The sequence below is a fragment of the Chiloscyllium plagiosum genome, chromosome 3 (assembly GCF_004010195.1).
Source record: "Chiloscyllium plagiosum isolate BGI_BamShark_2017 chromosome 3, ASM401019v2, whole genome shotgun sequence".
Lineage (NCBI taxonomy): Eukaryota > Metazoa > Chordata > Chondrichthyes > Orectolobiformes > Hemiscylliidae > Chiloscyllium > Chiloscyllium plagiosum.
The window spans coordinates 74,167,872-74,176,850 of record NC_057712.1 but is presented as its reverse complement, the minus strand read 5'-3'; positions in this window follow the sequence as shown (position 1 = coordinate 74,176,850).

Sequence of the window (8,979 nt, the reverse complement as noted above, 5' to 3'; positions counted from 1 at the left end):
GGTCTGTATTAGAGTCTGCCCTGTGAGGGGCACAGTGAACATGAGAATTATATTGATATCATTTTGATTTATACACTTGTTTTAATACCTGGCATTAAAAAAAATTACAATGTCTTTATAATTCCAGCTTAACTAAACTCTGTATAACTTAAAATGGTGGGTCATCCTCAGATAAAGGTGTCTATAAACTGTTTGATAGCAACAGTTAATTAAGGAAACTGATTTAAAATGTTTTTTTTTTAACTGGGGACTCAGAAAATTCTTCAGTTCAAAACATATAGTGTCCCAATGCGATTTAACATGGAGCATGACTTGAACAGAGTACTAGGAGGTAGGTGAGATGAGGGAGTTAAAAGAGAATTGGAAGGAGGTGTTGCTTTATTTTTAAAACCATTTTTGTCCCATAGGAATTGGTTCTCACCCTTACCCTTAAGTATCCGATTTATAGGTCCAAGGGGAGTTGTTTGGGGAGTAATTCTGCTTTCTCTTTAATCATTAGTTTATAATAATAGTCTAAAAGTACAACTTAAAGCATGGCAGCTCAGGCATGTGGAATGTTGGTGAGGGATTCATGAACATTTCATGTAACTCAAATTAGCATGTTCAGCCAGTATCACCATCTGCAGAAATATGCGCTCCGGGTTGGAGTCTCTGTGCTGCATCTGCAAAGCAAAGCATTGCATTGGATAGAGCATAGGTGAGCAGAGAACCAGGGAACAGGCGCATGCTACTGTGGCTCCAGACATGACTTCAGAATGCTATGTTGTCTCCTAGTGCCAGACTTAAGAATGTCACAGCAGCAGCAGGACACACAATTTGGGGAGGGTGATCAACCAGAGGTCGTGGTCCATATTGATACCAGTGTGGAGAGGAAGGAAATGTACTGCTGCAGTCAGAAGTTAGGGAGCTAGCATGAAAATTAGTTGTTAGAATCTCACTAGTAAATAATATCCAGATTACTCCTTATGCCATATAAATGTGAGTACATAAATGGGAAGATAAGACAAATGAATGTGGCTGGAAAGCTGATATAGGAGGCAGGGCTTGAGATTTCAGGGACACTGGGAGAAGCTCTAGCGAAAATGTACCCGAACAGAACTGGGATTGAGTTCCTTGTGCAGCATTTTTCTAATGCTGTTGTGGAGGGATTAAACTAACTCAGTGGTATGGGAGCAAGGAGAAAGAATATCAGAGAGGAATACCAGGGCGCATAAAATACTGCGGGAGACAGATAACACTACAATAGAGAATAGTAAGTTAATAGGTAAAGTTGAAATAAGGATTGAAATATTCTGCAGTGATTACTGTGAATACACCGAATATAGACAATTAGACTGGTGAGTTACAGGCACAGATGACATGGATTGCTGATGATGTGGCTGTATTAAAGACTAAGAAGAGCAGGACTGAGTGTTAAATATTCCTAGATACAAGATGTTCATGAAAACTAAGAAAGAGTAGGAGGAGTGACAGTTTTGGTTAAGCAGAGTATTACATTGCTGGAGAAAGAGAATGGTTTTGTTCTTGAACCCTGAGAGACAATCTGGCCAGAACTAATGAACAAAACAGGTGCAACTGCATTGCTCAGATTAGACCACCAATTAATGGGCATATAGGAACACATTTGGGGCTTTTGTGGTGCAGTGATAGTGTCCTTACCTCTAAGCCAGGAGGCCCAGGATCAGTCCTACCTGCTCCAGAGGTGTGAAATAACATCTCTGAACAGGTTGATTTAGAAAATATCTTCACACTTGCATTCTGACATTTCTCTGGCTCTGCATTCCCATAAAGCTTAGGGTGGGCCTATGATCTTTCAGTCTGTTACACCAGTGCAGCAAAAATATAAAGGCCATCAATTAGTGGGAAAGACATAGAGGAACAAATTTGGCGTTCGTGGTACAGTATCCCACTTCTGAACCAGAAATTCAAGTTTCACCCGCTCCAGAGGTGTGTCATACAATATTAATAGGTTGATCACACAATATTAATATATCAAAGGAAAAAATCTGCAAGTAAATCACAGTTAGCAAACATTATATTTCTAAAGGGAGAATTTACCACTATTCTAGACGATATTCAAATAATTAATGTAAAATGGAAGAGGAGGCAACTATTATAAATTGTGTTCAGGAGAATTTCCTCCAGCAATGTGTGTCCAGTCCAATGAGAAAGGACACATTGCTAGACCTGGTTCTTGGGAATGAGACGGGCCAAGTAAATGAAATGTCACTTGGGATCATTTAATAGACTGTAATTGTTGAATCATAAGGTTTTGCATGATGGCGCAAATGAACAATGAGCAAACCAGAGTAAGAACAATGAACTGGGAGAAAGGTAACCTCAATGGGTCATGAACAGATTGAGCTACATAGCTAGAGCCAAAGGTTGGTGGGACAAATTTTAACTAAACAATGGGCTATCTACAAAGAAGAGGAGCAAAGTCAGATAATGAATGAAGACTGGCAGCTAATGAGAAAGGGAATCTCAATCTTCTATAAGCCGTAAATAGTAAAAGGAGAAATTAGGCTATTGAGGCATTAAATATCTTTACCGAGCAAACCAATGCTATCCAGGCCAAGGCAACAGTGAAAGAAATTCAGGCACCAGAAATATTGAATAAATTGTTAGTACCTAAAGTTGTCGAGGCAATAGGACCAGATGGGATGCATCCAAGGGTACTGAGGAAATGAAAGTGGAAAGTGCAGAGGTAGTGGCCATGGTTTTTCAGAGATTCTTAGTCTTGGAAGTGGCCTTGGGGGACCACAAAATTACAAGCATCAGACCCTTGTTCAAAAGAAGGTGTAAAGATAAGCTCAGCAATTACAGATCAGTCAGTTTAAATTCAGGGGTGCAGAAACTTCTGGAAACAATAATTTGGAATTGAATGTTTAGTCACATGGTTAATTAAGGAGTGCCTGCAAGGAATTCATAAGGAAAAATCATGTTAAATATCTTCACACTCTTTTGAGATAACTAGAAGATTGATGAGGGTAGTATTGTTAATGTATTTCATACAATGTTGTACAACAGATTTGTGAGAAAAGTTAGAGCTCATGGAATAAAAGGAACAGTAGATGTGGTACAAAATAGCTGAGTGATAGGAAACAGAGTACCGGTTAAATATTATTTTTCAGGCTGGAGGAAGATTTGTAGTGAGGTACATAGATTTCAATATTGGGAACTTTGCTTTGCCCAATGCATGTCACAGTGGATAATTTCAAAGTTTGCAGATTAAACAAACCTCCAAAAGAACATTGAACTTTATCTGCACCTATCTGCCCAAATTATCAACTTGCTAATGTGAAGAAGTGAGAAGTGATACCTTTTGGTAGAAATAATTTGCACAGTGTCAAGTAAAGGTGTTTCTCTAAATACTGTGCAGGCGCAGAGTGACCTGCATAGACGTGTGCATAAATCATTAAAGGTAGATGGAGAGAGCATCCTAGGCTTTATTATGAGGGTATAGAATGTAAGAGAAAGGAGCTGAAGATGAATTTATGTAAAACTTTAATTAGACCTCAGATGGAGTATTGTGCACATTTTGGGATGTCACACTTTGAAAATAATGTGAACACATCAGGGATGCAGAAGAGGTTTGAGAATAGTTATAAGAAGAAGAATATTAAATGAAGAGGGTTCAGAAAAGACTTACCAGGGTGTTGCTAGGAATAGAGATGTAGCATAGAGTTATAAAAATTGGCTGGATAGTCTGGGACTTTTTTTGCTGGAGTGTAGGTGGTTGAGGGGTGACCTGCTCCTGTAGCCATTGTGTTTATGTGATGAGTCCAGTTGATTTCTGGTCAATGGTAATCCCAAGGATGTTGATGGTGGGCGATTCAGTAATGGTAACACCATTGGATATCAAGGGCAGTAGTTAGATTATCCCTTATTGCAGACGGTCTTTGCCTGGCATCTGTGTGCTGCGAATGTCATATGCCACTTGTCAGCCCAAACCTCAATGTTGTCCAGGTTTTGTTGCATTTGAGCATGGACTGCTTCATCTGAGGGTTCGCAAATGGTGCTGAACATTGCTGACCTTATGATGGAGGGAAGGTCATTGCTGAAACATCTGAAGATTGTTGGGCCTAGGATACTACCTTGATGAACTTCTGCAGAGATGTTCTGCAGCTGATATGACTGACTAACAACCACAATAATGTACCTGGCATGACTTCAACCAGTGGAGAGTTTGCTTCCTGATACACATTGATTCCAGTTTTGCTCATTTTCCTTGACACCAATAGATGCTGATATCTTGAAAAATGTCCATATTACAGAGGAGGAACTGCTGATGTCTTGAAACACATAAAAATGAATAAGTCCCCAGGACCTGATCAGGTGTACCCTAAAACTCTGTGGGAAGCTAGGAAAATGATTCCTGGGCATCTTACTGAGATATTTGCATCATCGATAGTCACAGGTAAGGTGCAGGCAGACTGGAAGCAGGCTAACTTTGTGTCACTGTTTAAGAAAGGTGGTAAGGACAAGCCAGGGAACTATAGATCAGTGAGCCTGACGTCGGTGGTGGGCAAGTTGTTGGAGGGAATCCTGAGGGACAGGATGTACATGTATTTGGAAAGGCAAGGACTGATTAGGGATAGTCAACATGGCTTTGTGCATGAGAAGTCATGTCTCACAAATTTGATTGAATTTTTTGAAGAAGTAACAAAAAGGATTGATGAGGGCAGAGTGGTGGACATGATCCAAATGGACTTCAGTAAGGCATTTGACTAGGTTTCCCATAGGAGACTGGTTAGCAAGGTTAGATCTCATGGAATACAGGGAGAACTAGCCATTTGGATACAGAACTGGCTCAAAGGTCAAAGACAGAGGGTGATAATAGATGGTTGTTTTTCCAGACTGGAGGCCTGTGACCAGTGGAGTGCCACAAGGATCGATGCTGGGTCCACTACTTTTCATCATTTATATAAATGATTTGGATGTAAGCATAAGAGGTATAGTTAGTAAGTTTGCAGATGACACCAAAATTAAAGGTGTAGTGGCCAGGGAAGAAGGTTACCTCAGATTACAACAGGATCTTGATCAGATGAACCAATGGGCTGAGAAGTGGCAGAAAAAGTTTAATTTAGATAAATGTGAGGTGCTGCATTTTGGAAAACAAATCTTAGCATGACTTATATAATTAATGATAAGGTCCAAGGGAATGTTGCTGAACAAAGAGACCTTGGAGTGCAGGTTCATAGCCCCTTGAAAGTGGAGTCACAGGTAGATAGGATAGTGAAGGTGTTTGGTATGCTTTCCTTTATTGGTCAGAGTATTGAGTACAGGAGTTGGAAGGTCATGTTGCAGCTGTACAGGACATTGGTTAGGCCACCGTTGGAATATTGCGTGCAATTCTGGTCTCCTTCCTATCAGAAAGATGTTGTGAAACTTGAAAGGGCTCAGGAAAGATTTACAAGGATGTTGGCAGGGTTGGAGGATTTGAGCTATAAGGCGAGGTTGAATAAGCTAGGGCCTATTTCCCTGGACTGTCGGAGGCTGAGGGATGACCTCATTGAGGTTTATAAAATCATGAGGATACATAGACAAAGTCTCTTCCCTGGGGTGGGAGAGTCCAGAACTTGAGGTCATAGATTTAGGGTGAGAGGGGAAAGATATAAAGGAGACCTAAGAGACAACTTCTTCAACTCAGAGGATGGTATATGTATGGAATGAGCTGCCAGATGAAGTGGTGGAGGCTGGTACAATTGCAATATTTAAAAGGCATCTGGATGGGTAAATGAATAGGAAGGGTTTGGAGGGATATGGGCTGGGTGCTGGCAGGTGGGACTAGATTAGTTTGGATATCTGGTCGGCATGGACGGGTTACCGAAGGGTCTGTTTCCATGTTGTACATCTCTATGACCACACTCGGTCAAATGTGGTCTGAATGTCCAAGGATGTCACTTTCGCCTCACCTCTGGAATTCTGCTCTTTTGTCCATGTTTCAAGCAGGTCAGGAGCTGAGTGACCCTGGCAGAATCTGAACTGAATGTTACTGAGACTATTGCTAAGTGGGTGCTGCTTGAAAGCACTGAATTATTGAATCCCAACAGTGTGGAAGTAGGCCATTCAGCCCATTGAGTCCACACTGACCCTCCAAAGACCATCCCCTAATCTATTCCCATAACCCTGCATTCCCATGGCCCATCCACCTAACTTGCACATCTTTGGACATTGGGAGGAAACTAGAGTGCACAGAAGAAACCCACACAGATATGGGGGTGAATGTACAAACTCCACTCATCAGTCCCTGGTGCTGTGAGGCTGACTACTGAGCCACTATGTCATCCCATGGTTGATGATAGCTTCCACCACTTTACTGATGATCGAGAATAGACTAATGGGGCAGTAATTGGCCAGCTTGGATTTGTCTTTTTTGTTTATAGGACACACCTGGAAAATTTTCCAAATTGCCAAGGAAATTCCTGTCTTGTAATAGAACCTAGTTAGGGGGAGTGGAGAGTCTGGAGCACAAGTCTTCATAACTATTGCCAGAATGTTGCCAGGGCCCATAGTCGTTTGGAGAATCGCTTGCCTCCAAACACTTCTTAATATCATGTGGAATGAATTGAATTGGCTGAGGACCACTGGAGGAGGCCAAGATGGATCATCTATATCTGGCGAAAACTTGCTGCAAATGCTTCAGCCTTATCTTTTACATTAATATATTGGTTTTATCCATCATTGAGGATGGGGATATTCATGCAGCCTCCTCATTCTGTGAATTGTTTAATTGTCCCCATTAATGGATGTGGCAGGACTGCAGATCTTAGATTTGATTCTTTGATTGTGGAATCACTTAGCTCTGTCTAGATTAGATTAGATTTCCTACAGTGTGGAAACAGGCCCTTCAGCCCAACAAGTCCGCACCAACCTTCTGAAGAGTAACCCACCCAGATACAGTTCCCTCTGATTAATGCACCTAACACTATGGGCAATTTAGCTTGGCCAATTCTCCTGACCTGCACATCTTTAGACTGTGGGAGGAAACCTACGCAGACATAGGGAGAATGTGCAAACTCCACACAGTCACCCGAGGCTGAAAACGAACCTGGGACCCTGGTACTGAGAGGCAATAGTGCTAACCACTGAGTAACTATGTGTTGCTTATGCTGTTTGACATGCAAGATCATCTATTTGGGTGCTTCATCAGGTGGATACCTCATTTTTGCATATGCCTAGTACTGCTCTTAGCATGCCTTCCTGTAATCTCCATGAACCATAGTTGATCCCATGATGTAATGCTAATGGTTGAATGGGGGGAATATACTAGGACTTCAGGCTACAGATTGTGTCAGAGTACAATTCTGCTGCTAATGATGATCCATCGCGTTTCATGGATGCCTAGTCTTGAGTTGCTAGATCTGTTTGAGGTCTGTTCCATTTATCATGGTGACTGCATGGGTTTCCTCCCACAATCCAAAGATGTGCAGTTTAGGTGAATGTGCCGTGCTAAACTGTCCATAGAGTTCAGGTATGTATAGATTAGGTGTATGAGTCAGAGGTAAGTGTTGGGAAATGGATCAAGGTGGGATATTCTTTGGAAGGTCAGTGTGGACTTTTTGTGGCAAAGAGCCTGTTTCCACACACTAGGGATCCTACAAGCCATCTTTCATATTCTCAGGATCCCCAAAAACCTCATAACCAATGTAGTACTTTTGCCAAACCATAATAACACAAATCAAACTTATTTAATGGATTATTTTTCTTGCAGTATTGTGATGCTGTTTTAAACCTCAAGAGAAATCTGCTACTGTTCAGAAAATGCCACAGCATTCTCTTTTCTCCATAGGAGATATAGATATCCTCAGTGCAACATTTGATATGTCAGATAGTACCTCAGTATTGCAGTGATGTGAAGCTACACTGAAATCTTGCATAGGATGACTTTTTTTGATTCAGAGATAAAATTACTATCACTAAGTCAGGCACTATCTGGTAAACAGCAAGCAGCTGTCAGTGTTTTAGGTTGATTGAAAACATCAGTCAACCACTTCAGAAACAGGTGAGACATGAACCTAAGCTCTCAGGTACGGAGGTAGGGATACTATGAAAGTATCACGAGAGCCCTTCTGCTTGTGTTCTTTTCAATCTTTGTTACTCAACAGTAATTACAGGTAATTAAGAAGTCTGAAGCTATATAAATGAGAAGTATTTTCTATTCCTTCAAATTATTTTGTATTTAATATTTCCCACTTCTCTTGAACTTTAAATAATTATACCATTCCCACTTGCCCAAACAGGATAGCTGTTTTTATCACTTGCTGTAGCTGAATGGGTAAAGAATCCAATGGCATGTGGGCCTTCTGAGCAAGAGAATTCAAATACAAAAGCAGAGATTCTTGCTGCAACTGCACAGAACCTTGATGGGCTCATACCTGGAGTATTGGGCACAGTTTTTGGTCTAGGAGAAAGTGAGGACTGCAGATGCTGGAGATCAGAGTAGAGAGTGTGGTGTTGGAAAAGCACAAATTCTCCTGCTCCTCGGATGCTACCTGATCTGCTGTGCTTTTCCAGCATCACACTCTTGCAAGTTTTTGGTCTCCTTATCAGTGGAAGGATGTTCTGGCTATTGAGGGAGTGCAATGAAGACTTGCAATCTGAGGAATCCGTCTGGTAAGACTGATATATGAAAATCCTGGATCGGTTTGACTATATTTAGTGGAGTTTAGAAGAACAACGGGCATGATCTCATAGAAACCTATAAAATTCTAACAAGACTAGACAAGGAAAACTCAGGAAAGATCTTTCTGATGACTAGGAAAGTCCAGAACCAGGGTCACAATCTAAGGATATGACTTAGTCATTTCTCCTTATCTCCATCGTAAATGGCCTTCAAACAAAGTGGTGAGCCTGGGGAATCATCTGCCACAGACAGCGATTGAGGCTAAAACCTTGAACTGTTTTCAAGAAGTTATTAGTTACTGGGACTAAGGGGACTTAAAGGGATAAAAGTATATGGGGAGAAAACAGGAA